We start from the raw sequence: 16,378 nt of genomic DNA on the forward strand, positions 1-16,378 counted from the left end.
CTTCGGGCTGTACCATATAGACATCTTCCTCAAGATATCCATTTAGGAAAGCGGTTTTGACATCCATTTGCCATATTTCATAGTCATAATGAGCAGCAATGGCAAATAATATCCTAATAGACTTTAGCATTGCCACAGGCGAGAAAGTTTCATCATAGTCAACCCCTTGAGTTTGAGTGAAACCTTTTGCTACAAGTCTAGCTTTGTATGTATCCAAGTTTCCATGTATATCGGTTTTCTTCTTGAAAAGCCATTTGCAATCAACTAGCCTAGAGCTAGGAGGTTGCACAACAAGTTCCCAAACTTGGTTGTCATACATGGATTGCATCTCGGCGTTCATGGCTTCTTGCCATTTGTCTTTATCAATCCTTGACAAAGCATCTTTGTAGTTCGTGGGTTCATCCAAATCAACCACATAGCAACCATCCATGAGAAAACCATATCTCTCGGGAGGATTGCTAATCCTACTAGATCTTCGAACGCCTTGTATACCTTGATCATCCACTTGATCATTTTCAACATCCTCATGTTGAGTACTAGTGCCAACCATTTGTGCATCATCGGCTTGATCTTGAACCTCTTCAAAATCTATCTTCCTTTCACTATTTCTTTCCATTAGGAACTTAGTTTCAAGGAATTCCGCCTTTCGAGCAACAAATACATTTTGCTCGATCGGATCATAGAAATAATATCCCATGTCATCCTTGGGATATCCTATGAAGATACACTTCGTGGATCGAGCATTTAGCTTATTAGCGACGAAGCGCTTAGGATAAGCTTCACATCCCCATACTTTCAAGTATGATAGAGAAGGAGGTTTTCCAAACCACATCTCGTAAGGAGTTCGTTCCACTTTCTTGGTTGGGGCCATATTTAAAATACGAGCCGCGGAGCTTAGACAATAACCCCAAAATGATAGAGGTAACGTGCTTCTAGCCATCATAGATCGAACCATATCCATTAGGGTTCGGTTCCTCCTTTCGGACACTCCATTAAGTTGAGGTGTCCCGGGTGGAGTAAGTTGTGAGATAATCCCACAACTCCTAAGATGATCTTGGAAAGCATCGCTTAGGTATTCACCTCCTCTATCGGTACGAAGTACCTTGATTGTCTTGTTGAGTTGATTTTGTACTTCGTTTTGATATTCTTTGAATGCTTCAAAAGTTTCATCCTTATGTCTTAACAAGTAGACATATCCGAAACGACTGAAGTCATCAATGAATGTAACAAAGTATCTTTCACCATTCCTAGTTATGGGCTTAAAGGGTCCACATACATCCGAATGTATTAATCCCAACAAGTCCTTAGCCCTTTCAAATGTCCCTTTGAAAGGTGTTTTAGTCATCTTGCCTTGTAAACAAGATTCGCATACATCAAATGAATCCATCTCATTTGATTTCAAAAGTCCATTCTTTTGAAGTGTATGCATTCGATTCTTGTTTATGTGACCAAGGCGACAATGCCATAAATAGGAATCACTCAAATCCCTTTTGAGTTTCTTGGTGCTAGTATGGTACATTGAGCTACTAGATGATGTATCATCATGAACCAATTCATAAATTCCATTTGAAGGCGAAGCCTTGAAATAGAACACATTATCTAAACAAACATGGATATCATCATTAATGAAATTAACATTAAAACCACATTGTTTCAAGCGAGAAATAGAAATAATGTTTCTACACAAATCCGGGGCATACAAAACATTTTCTAAAATAAGCTCCAATCCGCTTGGTAGCTTCAAAACAAAATCTCCTTGAGCTTTAACATGCACCTTTGCACCATTGCCCATATAGAGACTTGATGTTCCCGCCATATGATCACTTCTTTTGAACCCCTGCAAAGAATTGCAAATATGAGTTCCACATCCCGTGTCTAATACCCATGTATTAGAAGAAGTAATATTTAGCTCTATATATACCATATATATATTACCTGAGGTTTGCTCCGCAACCCTCTTGTCTTTCAACTCCTTAAGGTAGACCGGGCAGTTTCGTTTCCAATGACCCATTTCACCGCAACCGAAACACGGGTCTTCCTTGGGGTTTGCTTGTCCCGCAACCTTTTGCTTCTTGTTTGGGGTGACCCCTTTCCCTTTTCCCTTGCCTTGATTGGTGGGTCCTTTCCTTTTAGCCACCTTAGGCTTAAAGGTGTTTTTACCCTTGGACCCACCTTGATCGATTGCTAACACGGGTAAAGCCCTTTTACCCATGCTAGTTTCCGCCGTCTTAAGCATCCCGTGGAGCTCACCAATGCTCTTATCCATCCCATTCATATTGTAATTAATTACAAATTGATCAAACCTTTTTGATAGGGAGTTTAGGATAAGATCGGTGGCAAGCTCTTTTGATATGTTTAGATTGAGACGGTTGGCGTGATCGATAAGGCTTTTCATTTTGAGGACATATGTTGAAACGGATTGGGAGTCGTCCATACGACATGCATGAAGCGCTCGAACGGTCTCGAAGCGCTCAACTCGTGCTTGTTGAAGGAACATCTCCTTCAATTGAGTGATCATGTCGTATGCGGTATGAAACTCGAAATCCTTTTGGAGTTCGGGTATCATAGTCCCAAGCATTAGACATGATACTTGCACGGAATCGTTGACATACTTATCCCAAGCAGCCATGCCCACTACATCCGCCTCGTCTGGTTGGTCGGGAATAGGGTCCTCCAACACATACGCCTTGTCCTCATGCCTAAGGACAATTCTTAAATTACGGAACCAATCCATAAAGTTCGTATGGTTGAGTTTGTCTTTCTCTAAGAGAGACCGTAACGATAGGTTGTTCATGTTAATTGGTACGTTTTGCAAGTTGTTGTTGTTGTTGGCGGCCATCTACAAAATTTAACAAAGTTCTTTTAAGTATCGATTTTAGATTTAATAAACAATACCCTTTTATGATTTTTAATTGTTTTATTAAATCTTAGAATCCAACGGTAAATCAAATTTCGGTTAGGTGACCTTTATCCCGTCATTTGATTTAGCTAGGTAGTCATTTACATGACAATTGCAATCCTTTTGCAACTTCTAAGTTATGGGATCATGCAATCCTTTTGCATGGCATATTAATCCCATCAACGCCTAATTGTTCCTCATGCTTCGGTGACCCTAAGTTCATGATTCCCAATTCAAGTCGTCCTACTTGTGTAAACATGTAAATTTAACAAACAAGTGGTTAGGTGACCTTTATCCCACTAGTGTGCGGAATTTACCTTATTCACATTAATCCGCTCATGACGGTTAGGTGACCTTTATCCCGTCAAGAGTTTCTTAATATGTCTAAGTGTTTTCACAAAAGGATGGCGTTCAACTTGTTTTCTTTGTTTTAGTTAAAGGGATTTTAAGTCTTCCTAAATTCTAGTTTAAGAAAACCCTTTCCATACACCAACATGCATTTGATGTATGGTACATTATGAAAACCCCATTTCATGTCATTAGTAAAAAAAACCAATTTTTACTTGATATAAACCATTTTATATGCACTTTTCATCTAGTTCCTAATAACCATTTATTAGTGTCTTATGTTGTTTTTAATTATAACCAATTATAATGTCATTTTGCAAGTTTGTTTCATGAGATATTGTATCATCCAAACACATACACAAAATCATACAAGCATGCAAAATAGAAGTCCACAATCATGCCAAAGTGGTGAACACTTGTTTAGCCAAAACAAGTGTTACCTAAAGGGTTAAAACCACAAAGTAGGAGATTAACAAATCTCCCACTAACTCTTGCATCCTAATGCTCCATCTTGTAATCTTCATACATCTTCTTGAGTCTTCATTTCTTTTTACAAAATTATGTAACCTACTACATTTTTCTAGTAAAAGGAAATTACAACCTACTCTATTTTTACAAACCAAAATAGAATAAATTACAACATGAAATTACAAAATAATTATTACAAGCTTTACAACCAAATGAATGAATAATTATTACATGCCATAAGAATGAATAATCAACCATGAATATAATCAAATCACACACAAATCCAACCACAAGGTCAAGGCATGATTGTGAACCAAAACAACAACAAATCTTGGCCAAACTTGAAGTCCCAAAACCCACTTTTGGGGTCCAAAATTTCGGCCAAGAACCAAACCCCACCAAAACTCAAGATTTTTACATTCTACTTTCATGCATGTTAGTAGATTGTAAAATAAATGAGTTTTCTAGCCAAAAACAAGAAGCATATTAACAAGACTTTGGCTCTAGATACCATTGTAGTGATTCATAAGATTACCAAATATCCATATCCATATATGTATGTGTCAAAAGTCGACTTTATTAATAAGTAAGCGGAAGCATTTTAAATCTAATCTTTTAACAAGTTTAACCATTTAAACATGAATCCCTTTGATAGATCTAGTCTTGTAATATATGCTAAAATGTAAATAGAGCTAGTTATGGAGTTTTTACCTCCTCTAATCAAAGAGGGTGAAGAAACTAGATGTAGAGAAGAAGATGATGAAAAAGGGCTTGTTTCTCACTTGAAACCTCAAGTTTTGTATACCCACAAGTATGCAACCAACACCACCTTTGGTTAGGATTTACAAGACACCAAATTACAAGCAAAATCAAACCAAAACCACCTTTTGGAACCCCTTCAAAATCGGCCAAAATATGGAGGAGGAAGAAGAAGATTTTTGCTAGTTTGAAACTTGAGAGAAGTGTGTGTAAAATTGTGCAAGAGTCATATGCATGTATGGGAGACTACAACTAGTTAAAGCAAGCATGGGAGGTGTCTTGGGACTCCCCAAAACCGTCCCCCTTTGTTTTTTTTTTTTTTTTTTTTTTTTTTTTTATTATTTAATTAATGATTAAAGCATGCTTGAAACTAGTTACATACACTTTATTATGCATGTACATTTATATATGTTATAAACCTTTTATAAACATATAAATATACATATGTTACATGTACATGTATATTATTTATAAGCCACTTATAAATATATACATATAAGTTACTTGCACATCTATTCTATTTCATAACCATTTTATAAAATTATAACACACAAATAAGTTTAATCAACCAATTAAACTTATACTTAAAATTATCCAAATAATTTAATCTCAAGTATTTTACTTTAGAGAACCAATTTTCTAAAGTTTAAGTGTCAAGTATTAGTTTTAATAATCCAATCATTAAACAAATACATAAAGGTGTTGATAAACTTGTTATTGGGTATGACCCGACTTGGATCATAACATATTAGCCACATTAATTTATTATGTCTCTCGGGCATATAAAATACTATCAAAATGTGACCTCCTTAATCTCCAGCAAATGCAACATAACCTCCCTTAATTGGGTGTACATCCGAGAGAAGAGATAGCTGTCCAGTCATATGTCTCGAAGCGCCGCTATCCACTATCCAGGTTTTGTTTGCAGGTAGTCTGGTTCCCTGCATATCACATTAAAAGAATTAATTGATAATGGGAACCCACGCCCGGACGGTAGTAGGTTGTCCATTAACACCCATAGCTTGAACTTCCATCCATTTCCCATTTGAGTCAGGTGGAACCTCATCGTCTGAAACCATAAACTTAGACAGTTTAGAAGAAGCAACATTGCTCTTCTGGTTTTTCACATTCTGCTCATCTTCAGAGCGATTTGCTAGTGGTCTGGTACGGGAAAAATATTTCCTACGACTAGCCTTTTGCGAAGGTGATCGTGCCTTAAATTCATAGGCTTTACCTCGATCACTTGATTCGGCATCTCTTGCCTCGGTATCCTTCTTAGGAACCTTCATCTTCACAGGGGAAATTGACCTATTGAAGTTCTTTCTCTTATAGTCTCCATAGACAACATTTGTCGTATGTCTTCTAGTGCGAACTTCATCACGAACAGGTGAACCTGTTTTGTGAACATGAGGTGATCGGTGATCATCATATGTGAGGTCAATCTTACGTCTTGGTGTTCTATACCTTGTAGGACAGTTAGCAGCAATGTGTCCAAACACACCACAACTAAAACATTGTCTAAATTCTCTATATCCTCTAGATTGATATTGATTATTAGAGTTAGAGGAAGAGGGATCTTGTGTTTTTGCAGACACAGGAGAAACATTTGACCTCTTTATAGGAATAGATTTAGATATAGGTTTAGGTGTAACCGGTGGAACCACTCTATTAGCAAACTTTGGATTTTTCATAATTCGAATTGGCTCATCAGGTGTTATCACCTTCCTTTTCTCCAACTTATCTCCTAGGCCAGTTTTCTTATCTTCCTCATGATCTAAAGATCATTCAGTTGTATCATCAGAAGGTGCATTCTCAGTTGAGCTACACTTTTTGTTCTTCTCAACATAGTCCTCATAACTAGGTGGAATACAGTCTTTTGGCCGTCCATCAACAACATTTGCATTAACAAATTTTTTCTGAAACGGTGGAGCTGCGGCCTTTAATCCAATACCCTTTCCCTTGGTGCCATTTAATTCCACCATTAATGCATTCCATTGTGACGCACTTGCCCAACATTTCATCTTAATTGACATAGCTTCTAAATCAGCTTTAACACATTCATTTTCTTTCTTCAATTCGTTTATTGTGTTAACACGTTTAACTAAAGCTTGATTTATATCAAAGTTATAACATTTCAGATCGTGAAGTTGTTTTTTATAAACTTTGATTTGCTCTTTCAACTCATTTTCAACCTTAGTGGTCACATGGTCAGCATGCCATTTTTCTTTCACTTCCGCATATGCCTTAGTTAAATTATCTAGTGTTACCTTAGATTCAGCACATTTAACACATTCAACAACAGTAGATGGATCAGAAGATACCTGTTGAGCATTATTTGATGAGGAAGTCTCAACCATAAATGCAAAGAAATCTGTCTTCTTCCTATCATCGAGCTCATCTTCTGATTCTGACGAGTCTGTAAGAAACTCTGACGTATCAGCATCTTTCCCCAAATGAATCTGCTCAAGTTTATCCCATATATCCTTAGCTCTTGTCAAACCGGAAACTTTTTCAAGATCACTAGCTGATAAGCACATCTTCAATAAGTCAACTGCTTGATTGTTCAATGCTTCAAAATCAGTTTGATCTACCCCAGTATGATCAGCTTTATCTTCAATATCTGATTCTGACGTCTTGTCTGAATCATCAATTTCTGAATTTACACTCTCCAGATCTGAACCTTCACCCAAAAGAACTAACATCTCCAATTCAATAGCAATCATTCTACCCCATTCGTCTAATTCCTTATCAGCATCAACCAATGTTTCTTCACTATGATCTGCTTCTAGACTGTCTTCAAACACTGAGGTATCACCATACTTATCCTTCCAACTGTTGAAGTAGTAGTCCTCTGATGATGTCGGTGAAACACTTCCAGATTCAGGTGTACGAGGAACTGAATCACGTGCCTTTTTGAATTTGCTCACAACTTGCTTCTGAACCTTCTCTCTTCGAATGGTTCTTGACAATTCTTCAGCTCTTTCAGCACGAGCAGTCAGCTTCTCAATTATGTTTTGACTAGTGACGAAGTCTTCTTCTACTTCGGTGATCTTTGCCATGTTGTCTTTAGGTTGCTGGTTAGCCACATTTAACTTCATAGACCAATCATCATCGTCTCCATGAATAACAACCAAAGCTTTGTTTGGACTTTCAGTTGCATCAGCTTCATTTAATTTATCAGTAATGTAGATCTCACGTTTAGTTGAATGACTCTGAGAACTGTAGTTCTGATTCTTGAACGGATTACGATTACCCTGCTTCTTCTGTTTTGTGTACTGTCTTGAAAAATGACCTAGTTCTCCACAGTTGTAACAAGTAACAGAATTCATATCAAAACCCAGTTTTGTATCTTTGGTCAGACTGATCGGTTTCCCAGTTCGCTCTTCATAATCTCTAGGACGTCTCACAAGATTTTCCATACCCCACATAATATCCATCTTCTCGGCTTCGTTCTTATCAAGTTGATGATAATCTTCGGTTGTTAGATGAATATTACCTACGCGACCATCAAGATAACTATCATAAGAATTAACAAGGCTTGATAGCAAAGCTATATCTTCACTAATCTTTTCTTTCCCGGCTTTCCTCATGTTTTCGATCTTAAGTGCAGAAAGAACATCTGATGCAGTCGGCGTAGATGACTCAGTAGTATTCGAAGTAGGCTGTGATTGATTGTTGAGTGAACATGGTGAAACTTGTGGTGGATACGAAGTTTGTTGAATAGGAGTACTGCTAACATTTAAACCATACATATTCTGATTGTTAGTGGCAAAAGCTGTTTGAAATGATGCATGAGCCGACTTGGGCGGTGTGTAACCATTTGGACAGTACATTTTGATGTCTTGAACTTGTTTAGACCTCTTGACTTTGTTTAACAACTCTAGTTCTTCTTCCTGGAGTCTTGCGATAAATGAGTTCACTGTAGCAGTAGCTAATTCTCCACTAGTTTTCATAGTTAATATAAAACCATTCCATTCCAACGGTAATGCTCCAGCTAGACATGTCACTTTGTCTTTCTCTTCAATAGTTACATCATGCTTATGTATTTCAGCTAGCAAATGACGATATCTTTCAACCAATTCTGTAATAGACTCTCCAACTTGCCAGTGAAAACGATCAAACTCAGCTTTCAGCTCTAAACCTTTTCTCGTTCTGTAAGATGAATTTCCTTCATTGAAAGTACAAAGTGCTTCCCATATCTTGAATGAATTATCATGACACAGAAATTGATGGAAAATCGGACCATCAAGAGCACTTGTCAAATTACAGTACATCTTTTTCTCCAAGTTATACTCCTCATATTCTTCAGAAGGCATGTTGCGTAATGTATACAACTCATTCGTAACTGGTGAACATGGCCATTGAAATTCTGTTTCAATGTACTTCCAAAGCTTCGTGTCCTGACCATCAGACCAAATCTTAAACCTTGACTTCCAAGTAGAATAATTATCCATATTCAGTAACCTCGGACATTTCGTACCACTTCCTGATTCACTCTCAGCAAGGAGTAATCGTTGAGTTATATTCGTAATGCTCTGAACTAACGGTGCAGCCAACGCGTAATCATTTGAATTAAACATCTTGAAAACTTTACCAAAGGGTAAACCGTGCGGTTCAGGTTATTAATCGTACGTGTGATAGTATCAACCGTACGTGTGAAAGTATCAACCGTACGTGTCACAAACTCAAGCGTACATGTTACTACTTAACCAACAAACCTAACACTAAGAATCAACCGTGCGAGTGACAATCACCCGTGTGATTACTCGTACGTGTCACAATTAACCGTTTGATCACCCGTGTGATCAGACTGTAGTCACTTAACCTCAAAAGGTTATGCTAATCCGTGCGTGTGAGTTAACGAGTGACGATCAACCGTGTGGTCAACCGTACGTGTGATCAAAAAGTTTAACCCACTCGTGTCAACTTCTGTTCAGCTCAAATCACCCAAAAACCTTAAAAATTGATGTTAAACCTCAATTTCTTCGTCCAAAAGCCGGATTAACACTAAACAAACATAAAAACACTCTCTAATTACAATTACACATGTAAAAATGATTCCTTTTTAATTAAAATCACTTTTATCTCAAAAACCCAAATAATAAACCCTATTAATCACCAAAAATCATTTAATGATGTTGAAATCACAACCAATGCTCTGATACCAATGATGAAACATGACTAGGAACTTCGAGATCAACAGGTTTAATTCACACAAAGGCGAAATTAGTGAATTAAACCAATCAAAGTGAATATGGGTAGCATTTTGGGATTAAATTAGTCAAACCACAACAAGGATTGTGATTAGATTAATGCCTAGAGCTATTATTCACTACCAGGAGTGATTTGGGTTGAGAGAGAATCGGATCAGATGAACCAGATCTGAGTGATTGTGTGTGAGAGAGGCTTAACCTAAAATGAAGAACATAAGACTTTATATACCCCTGCTGTTGACTCACCCGTACGAGTCATCCATCACTCGTACGAGTTGGCTTCATCAGCCGTACGGGTGATCACTCACTCGTGTCTTTTCATTCAGGTTATAATTATGACTTAGCTCAGCATCAACCGTGCATATGAGCCTGTCAGCCGTACGAGTGATGCTTCACTCGTACGTCTGACTAAGTCTAACATAGTCAAACATCCATATCGTGTTCCTGAAGTACCTGTAACCACATACAAACACAGATAGGATAATAACGAGCGATCATGGTAACCTATAAACTAAAGTACCTGCAATGGACGTAGGTTAGATGTCTAAGGACTTACATAAAATGCATCAACAGAATGAATTTTCCGTTTTTATGCATGAACTCATGTTTCTTTGTTGTGTGCTCAGATCATTCAAAGGTGTTCTCCCTTAAATGCTTGAACGGTCCGCAATAAGGAATTATACTTTTCAACCTTAAGCGAGAAGGGACACCTACTTTCGACATAAACTAATTTCTCTGATATTTTTGGAGTTTAGTTTCGATTATAAAGTCTTAGGCCCGTGAAAATGTGGTATGCACCAGCCAAACAGATAATCCTCAACTTAAAATCCACCCCCAACTTTTTCTAGTGATTATCAATTATGATAGGGGATACCCTCAACCGACTGTTGAATTCCTCTACAATTATCACTTCATATAGATTCAGAGATAATTAGGTGACTACCTTCAAACGCTACATATCGTTCATGACTTCTGAATCTTAGATGATCGTTATTCTTATTATGATTGTCTAATGCCAAGAATTCATAAGTCAGATCTATCAGTACATCACACAACAGATAAACATAAACGTTCAAATCAGTCCTTACTTAATCAAATATATCAATTCTCAGTACAGTAATTTCTTCATCTCCATCATATTAATCAAACCAGCTCATTTTCGGATTTTTCACCTTTTTAGGGTTTTTTGATGAAGCATTTTACACTTTTTAGGTATTTTCTGTTGAAACATATACTCCCCCTAAAATAATAAAACATAAAATCTTTTTGTCTTTTAGCATTTTAACAAAAGAAACAGAAAATAACTACAGACTAGCATGCAAACATGAAAGAAATCATGAAAGGAATGCAGACAGAAAGCAAAAATATGCAGTACAGATAATAAGAAACTAAAATCTATATGTCATGCATCCTACATGCAAAGTCTAAAAGTTTGATTAACCCTCAAACACATCATCCGAAATCACTGTGTTTCGATCAACAATGCCATTCATCTCTAACAGTAGCAAGAACCTAGGTTTATCAAAAGCCTTAGTGAATAAGTCAGCCCTCTGGTCCTTAGTACCTATTCTCTTAACCTCAATAATCTTTTTCTCATGGCAATCCCTAAGAAAATGATATTTAACATCTATGTATTTAGTCTTAGAGTGTTGCACATGATTCTTAGTAATTGCTATAGCAGAAGTGTTATCAATATAAATAGGAAATAAAGAGATTCTTAGTCCGTAATCGCGAAGTTATTATTGTATCCAGATAACTTGCGAACAGCAACTTGCAGCAGCGATATATTCTGCTTCACACGTGGAAAGTGTAACTGCAGTCTGTTTCTTGCATTGCTAGGTCACCAGCCTTTCTCCTAGAAACTGACATCCACCTGATGTAGACTTGTTATTGATTTTGCAACCTGCATAGTCTGAATCACTATATGCTACAAGATCAAACTTGTCTTCGTTCGAATACCAGATGCCGAGATTGGGAGAATGCAACAGATAACGTAGAATTCTTTTGGCAGCTGTAAGATGAACTGTATTCAGATTAACTTAATAACGAGCATACAGGCATGTTGCAAACATAATATCCGGCCTAGATGCAGTAAGATACATAAGCGATCCGATGATTGATCGATAGTATGTAGGATCAACAGGCTCCCCTTCACAGTCTAACGAAATACCATGATTCACAGCTAGCGGGGTCGACACAGGACGTTCTTGAGTCATACCGAAACGTTCGAGTATATCATTTACATACTTTGCTTGATGAAGAAAAATACCATTACTAGTCTGTTCGACTTGTAAACCAAGAAAGTAATGTAAGAGACCCAATTTGCTCATTTCGAATTCATCCTTCATCACCTACTCGAACTCATCGACGAGTTCCTGCTTAGAAGCACCGAAAATAATGTCGTCTACATAGATCTGGACCAAAATAATATCATCATCTTTAACCTTCGTGAACAGAGTCTACCGTGCCCATTTGATAACCTTTTTTAATCAGATAACTTGACAAACATCCATACCAAGCTTTTGGGGCTTGATGTAAACCATATAGGGCTCTTCGTAACCGGTAAACTTTTTCAGGATGAAGATGATCTTCAAAACCCGGAGGTTGACTGACATATACTCTTTCATTTAGCTTGTCGTAAAGAAATGCACTCTTAACATCCATTTGAAACACTTTAAACTTCATAAACGAAGCAAAAGTTAGAAAAATGCGAATGGCCTCCAATATGGAAACAGGAGCAAAAACTTCATCATAATCGAATTCAGGATCTTGCTGATAACCTTTAGCAACTAATCTTGCTTTGTTACGGATAACATTGCCATCTTCGTCAAATTTGCACTTCCAAACCCACTTGAGATCAATTACCTTAGCTCCATGCGGTTTGGTAACTAGCTTCCAAATATCTAAATGATGAAATTGCTGAATCTCTTCTTGCATAGCCATAACCTAATCAACATGCTTCAATGCTTCTTTAGTCGTCTTTGGCTTGATTCTAGAAATATGACATGAGTACTCGAAGTATGCAGCAGCAGCTGTCATATGAGTATCAACTTGACCATCAAACTAAACTTGCCTTCTTGTTCTAACACATGCATTTGGATCTCCAATAATATTCTCTCTAGGATGAGCAGCTGTAGTTCTGGGAACTGGTTGTGCAGGAACAAGTATCTCATGGTGTAGATTCGTGGTATCTCCAATATCTTCTTGATTTTCAGAATTTTCACTTGAAATATCATATCCACAGGTATCATACACTGGATCAATGTCTTGATCTGAATCATGAACTGGTTCAACGACAGTGGGTAATGGAGTTGGAGTTGATGTAGGTGCAGAAACTTCTGGTTCATTCTGTAGATCGAACAGCATTTGTAACTCAACTTCATTCTCCGTCTGATCTGGAGCAAGATTGAATGAATCAATCAGCTCATCATAGTTAAAAATACAAGGATGACTCTTAGGAGCACTCTTCATATGATTCCTCAGGACCTCAACTTCATACCATTCTTCAACACATCTTGTCTCATTGTTGAAAACCCGCTTGTTAGGAGAACTATACCCGAGAAATACTCCAGTAACCACTTTTGAATCAAACTTACTTTCTGGTTTTCTCTACAAGATGGTACAAGGTGCACCAAATGGTTCTAGATGCTTTAAAGATGGTTTTCTCCCATGAAATAGCTCATAACAAGTTTTACCCAGTCGTTTAACAGTCAGAACTCGATTCATAGTGTAACACGCATTTGCAACAGCTTCTCCCCAAAAATGAACAGGTAACGATGAATCTGCTAGCATTGTTCTAGATGTTTCTATCAATACTCTATTCTTTCTTTCAGCAACACCATTCATCTGAGGAGCGTATGCAGAACTGAACTGCATGTTGATACCTTTTTCAATACAGAAACCTGCAAGATACTGATTCTTGAATTCTGTACCGTTGTCACAACGAATCTTTCTTACCTTTAAATTGAAACCTGTCTCTAATCGATTGATTAGCACTTTCAAGTTTTCAAACGTATCAGACTTCTCTTTCAAAAACATTACCCAAGAAAATCTTGAATAATCATCAGTTACCACCAGACAATACTTACTTCCATCAATGCTTTCAAAACGAATTGGACCGAAGAGATCCATATGTAACAATTCAAGTGGAGCAGAGATCGGATTATACTTTACCAACTTATGAGCTTTCTTGCTATGCTTACCCTTCTTACATGTAACACATGTTCCTGGAATATGAAAAGATCGAAGATCAACACCTTCTACAAGATTGTTGTGAACAAGATGGTTCATCTTTCAAAAACTTAAATGACCCATGCGTTTGTGCCACGTAATAGAATCTTGTTCAGTCGCTTTAGAAACAAAAGCTTGATGATGTTCAACAGTTGAAGTAGCAACATTCATATCTAGCATGTATAAATCAGCTTGTCTAGGAGCCTTCATCAAAATCATTTCAGGAGGAATCACAAATACTGACTTCAAAATGTAGCTGAATTGGTCATCAAATGATACCTTAAAAGATTTTTCACAGATTTGCGAAAACGACAACAAATTATTTGCAAGCTCTTGGCAATAGTTCACTTTATCGAAACAAACTTTATCATTCTTCAATAAACCCTGAGCTGAAATATGACCTCCTTTATCTCCAGCAAATGCGACATAACCTCCCTTAATTGGGCGTACATCCAAAAGAAGAGATAGTTGTCCCGTCATATGTCTTGAAGCGCCGCTATCTACTATCTAGGTGTTGTTTGCAGGTGAAATGTCCCGTTCATATTGATTATAAACATTCCATATTAATTGATTTCGTTGTGAGGTTTTGACCTCTATATGAGACGTTTTTCAAAGACTGCATTCATTTTTAAAACAAACCATAACCTTTATTTATCGACAAGGTTAAAAAGTCACCACCTAGATTATCCAAAAATGATAATCTAAAATATCACACTTACACACTACCAATACATATTGGTTTACAATATTAATATGTTACAATAAAGTAAATCTCGAATGCAGTTTTAAACAATATTATACAAGCATGCTGACACCAAAGCTTATCCATATTTTAGCATGCAACTGCGAAAGCTTTTAATAATCACCTGAGAATAAACATGCTTTAAATGTCAACAAAAATGTTGGTGAGTTATAGGTTTAACCTATATATTTATCAAATCGTAATAATAGACCACGAGATTTCATATTTCAATATACATCCCATACATAGAGATAAAAATCATTCATATGGTGAACACCTGGTAACCGACCTTAACAAGATGCAAATAGAATATCCCCTATCATTTCGGGACTCCCTTCAGACAAGATGAATTCGAAGTACTAAAGCATCCGGTACTTTGGATGGGGCTCGTTGGGCCCAATAGATATATCTTTAGGATTCACGTCAATTAGGGTGTCTGTTCCCTAATTCTTAGATAACCAGACTAAAAAGGGGCATATTCGGTTTAATAATCCAGCCATAGAATGTAGTTTCATTTACTTGTGTCTATTTTGTAAAACCTTTATAAAACTGCATGTATTCTCATCCCAAAATATTAGATTTTAAAAGTGGGACTATAACTCACTTTCACAGATTTTTACTTCGTCGGGAAGTAAGACTTGGCCACTGGTCGATTCACGAACCTATAACAAATATGTACATATATATCAAAGTATGTTCAAAATATATTTACAACATTTTTAATACGTGTTGCTGTTTTAAGTTTATTAAGTCATCTATCCTTGTTAGTAACCTACAACTAGTTGTCCACAGTTAAATGTACAGAAAATAAAGCAATATATATTATCTTGAATCAATCCATGACCTCGTGTATACAAGCCTCAGGCTAGATCACAACTCAAAGTATATATAATATTTTGGAATCAACCTCAACCCTGTATAGCTAACTCCAATGTTACTGCATATAGAGTGTCTATGGTTGTTCCGAAATATATATATAGATGGGTCGATATGATATGCCAAAACATTATATTCGTGTCTATGGTATCCCAAGATTACATAATATATTAGAATACATGTATAATACAATATGAGTTAGCTAAGATATGATTAATATATATTTGTTACTAATTTTCACCTAGCTACAACAAGAAAAATTATCCAATCTTGTTTTACCCATAACTTCTTCGTTTTAAATCCGTTTTGAGTGATTCAAGTTGCTATGGTTTCATATTGAACTTAAGTTTATGAATCTAAACAGAAAAAGTATAATTTTATAGTCAAAAATACATATTACAATTCATTTTTGTAAAGGTAGTCATTTCAGTCGAAAGAACGACGTCTAGATGACCATTTTAGAAAACATACTTCCACTTTGAGTTTATCCATGATTTTTGGATATAGTTTCATGTTCATAAGAAAAATCATTTTCCCAGAAGAACAAATTTTAAATCAAAGTTTATCATAGTTTTTAATTAACAAACCCAAAACAGCCCGCGGTGTTACTACGACGGCGTATATCCGGTTTTACGGTGTTTTTCGTGTTTTCAGTGTAGTGACCCGAACTTTTACATGTTTATATATATTAAATGAAATTGTTATTTACATGATTAAGTATTTTCAACATGTTAAGCAATCAAATTTATTAAGACTTGATTAATTGAAATAAGTTTCATATAGACAATTGACCACCCAAGTTGACCGGTGATTCACGAACGTTAAAACTTGTAAAAACTATAT

This window comes from Rutidosis leptorrhynchoides, chromosome 8 (genome assembly GCF_046630445.1).
Source record: "Rutidosis leptorrhynchoides isolate AG116_Rl617_1_P2 chromosome 8, CSIRO_AGI_Rlap_v1, whole genome shotgun sequence".
Lineage (NCBI taxonomy): Eukaryota > Viridiplantae > Streptophyta > Magnoliopsida > Asterales > Asteraceae > Rutidosis > Rutidosis leptorrhynchoides.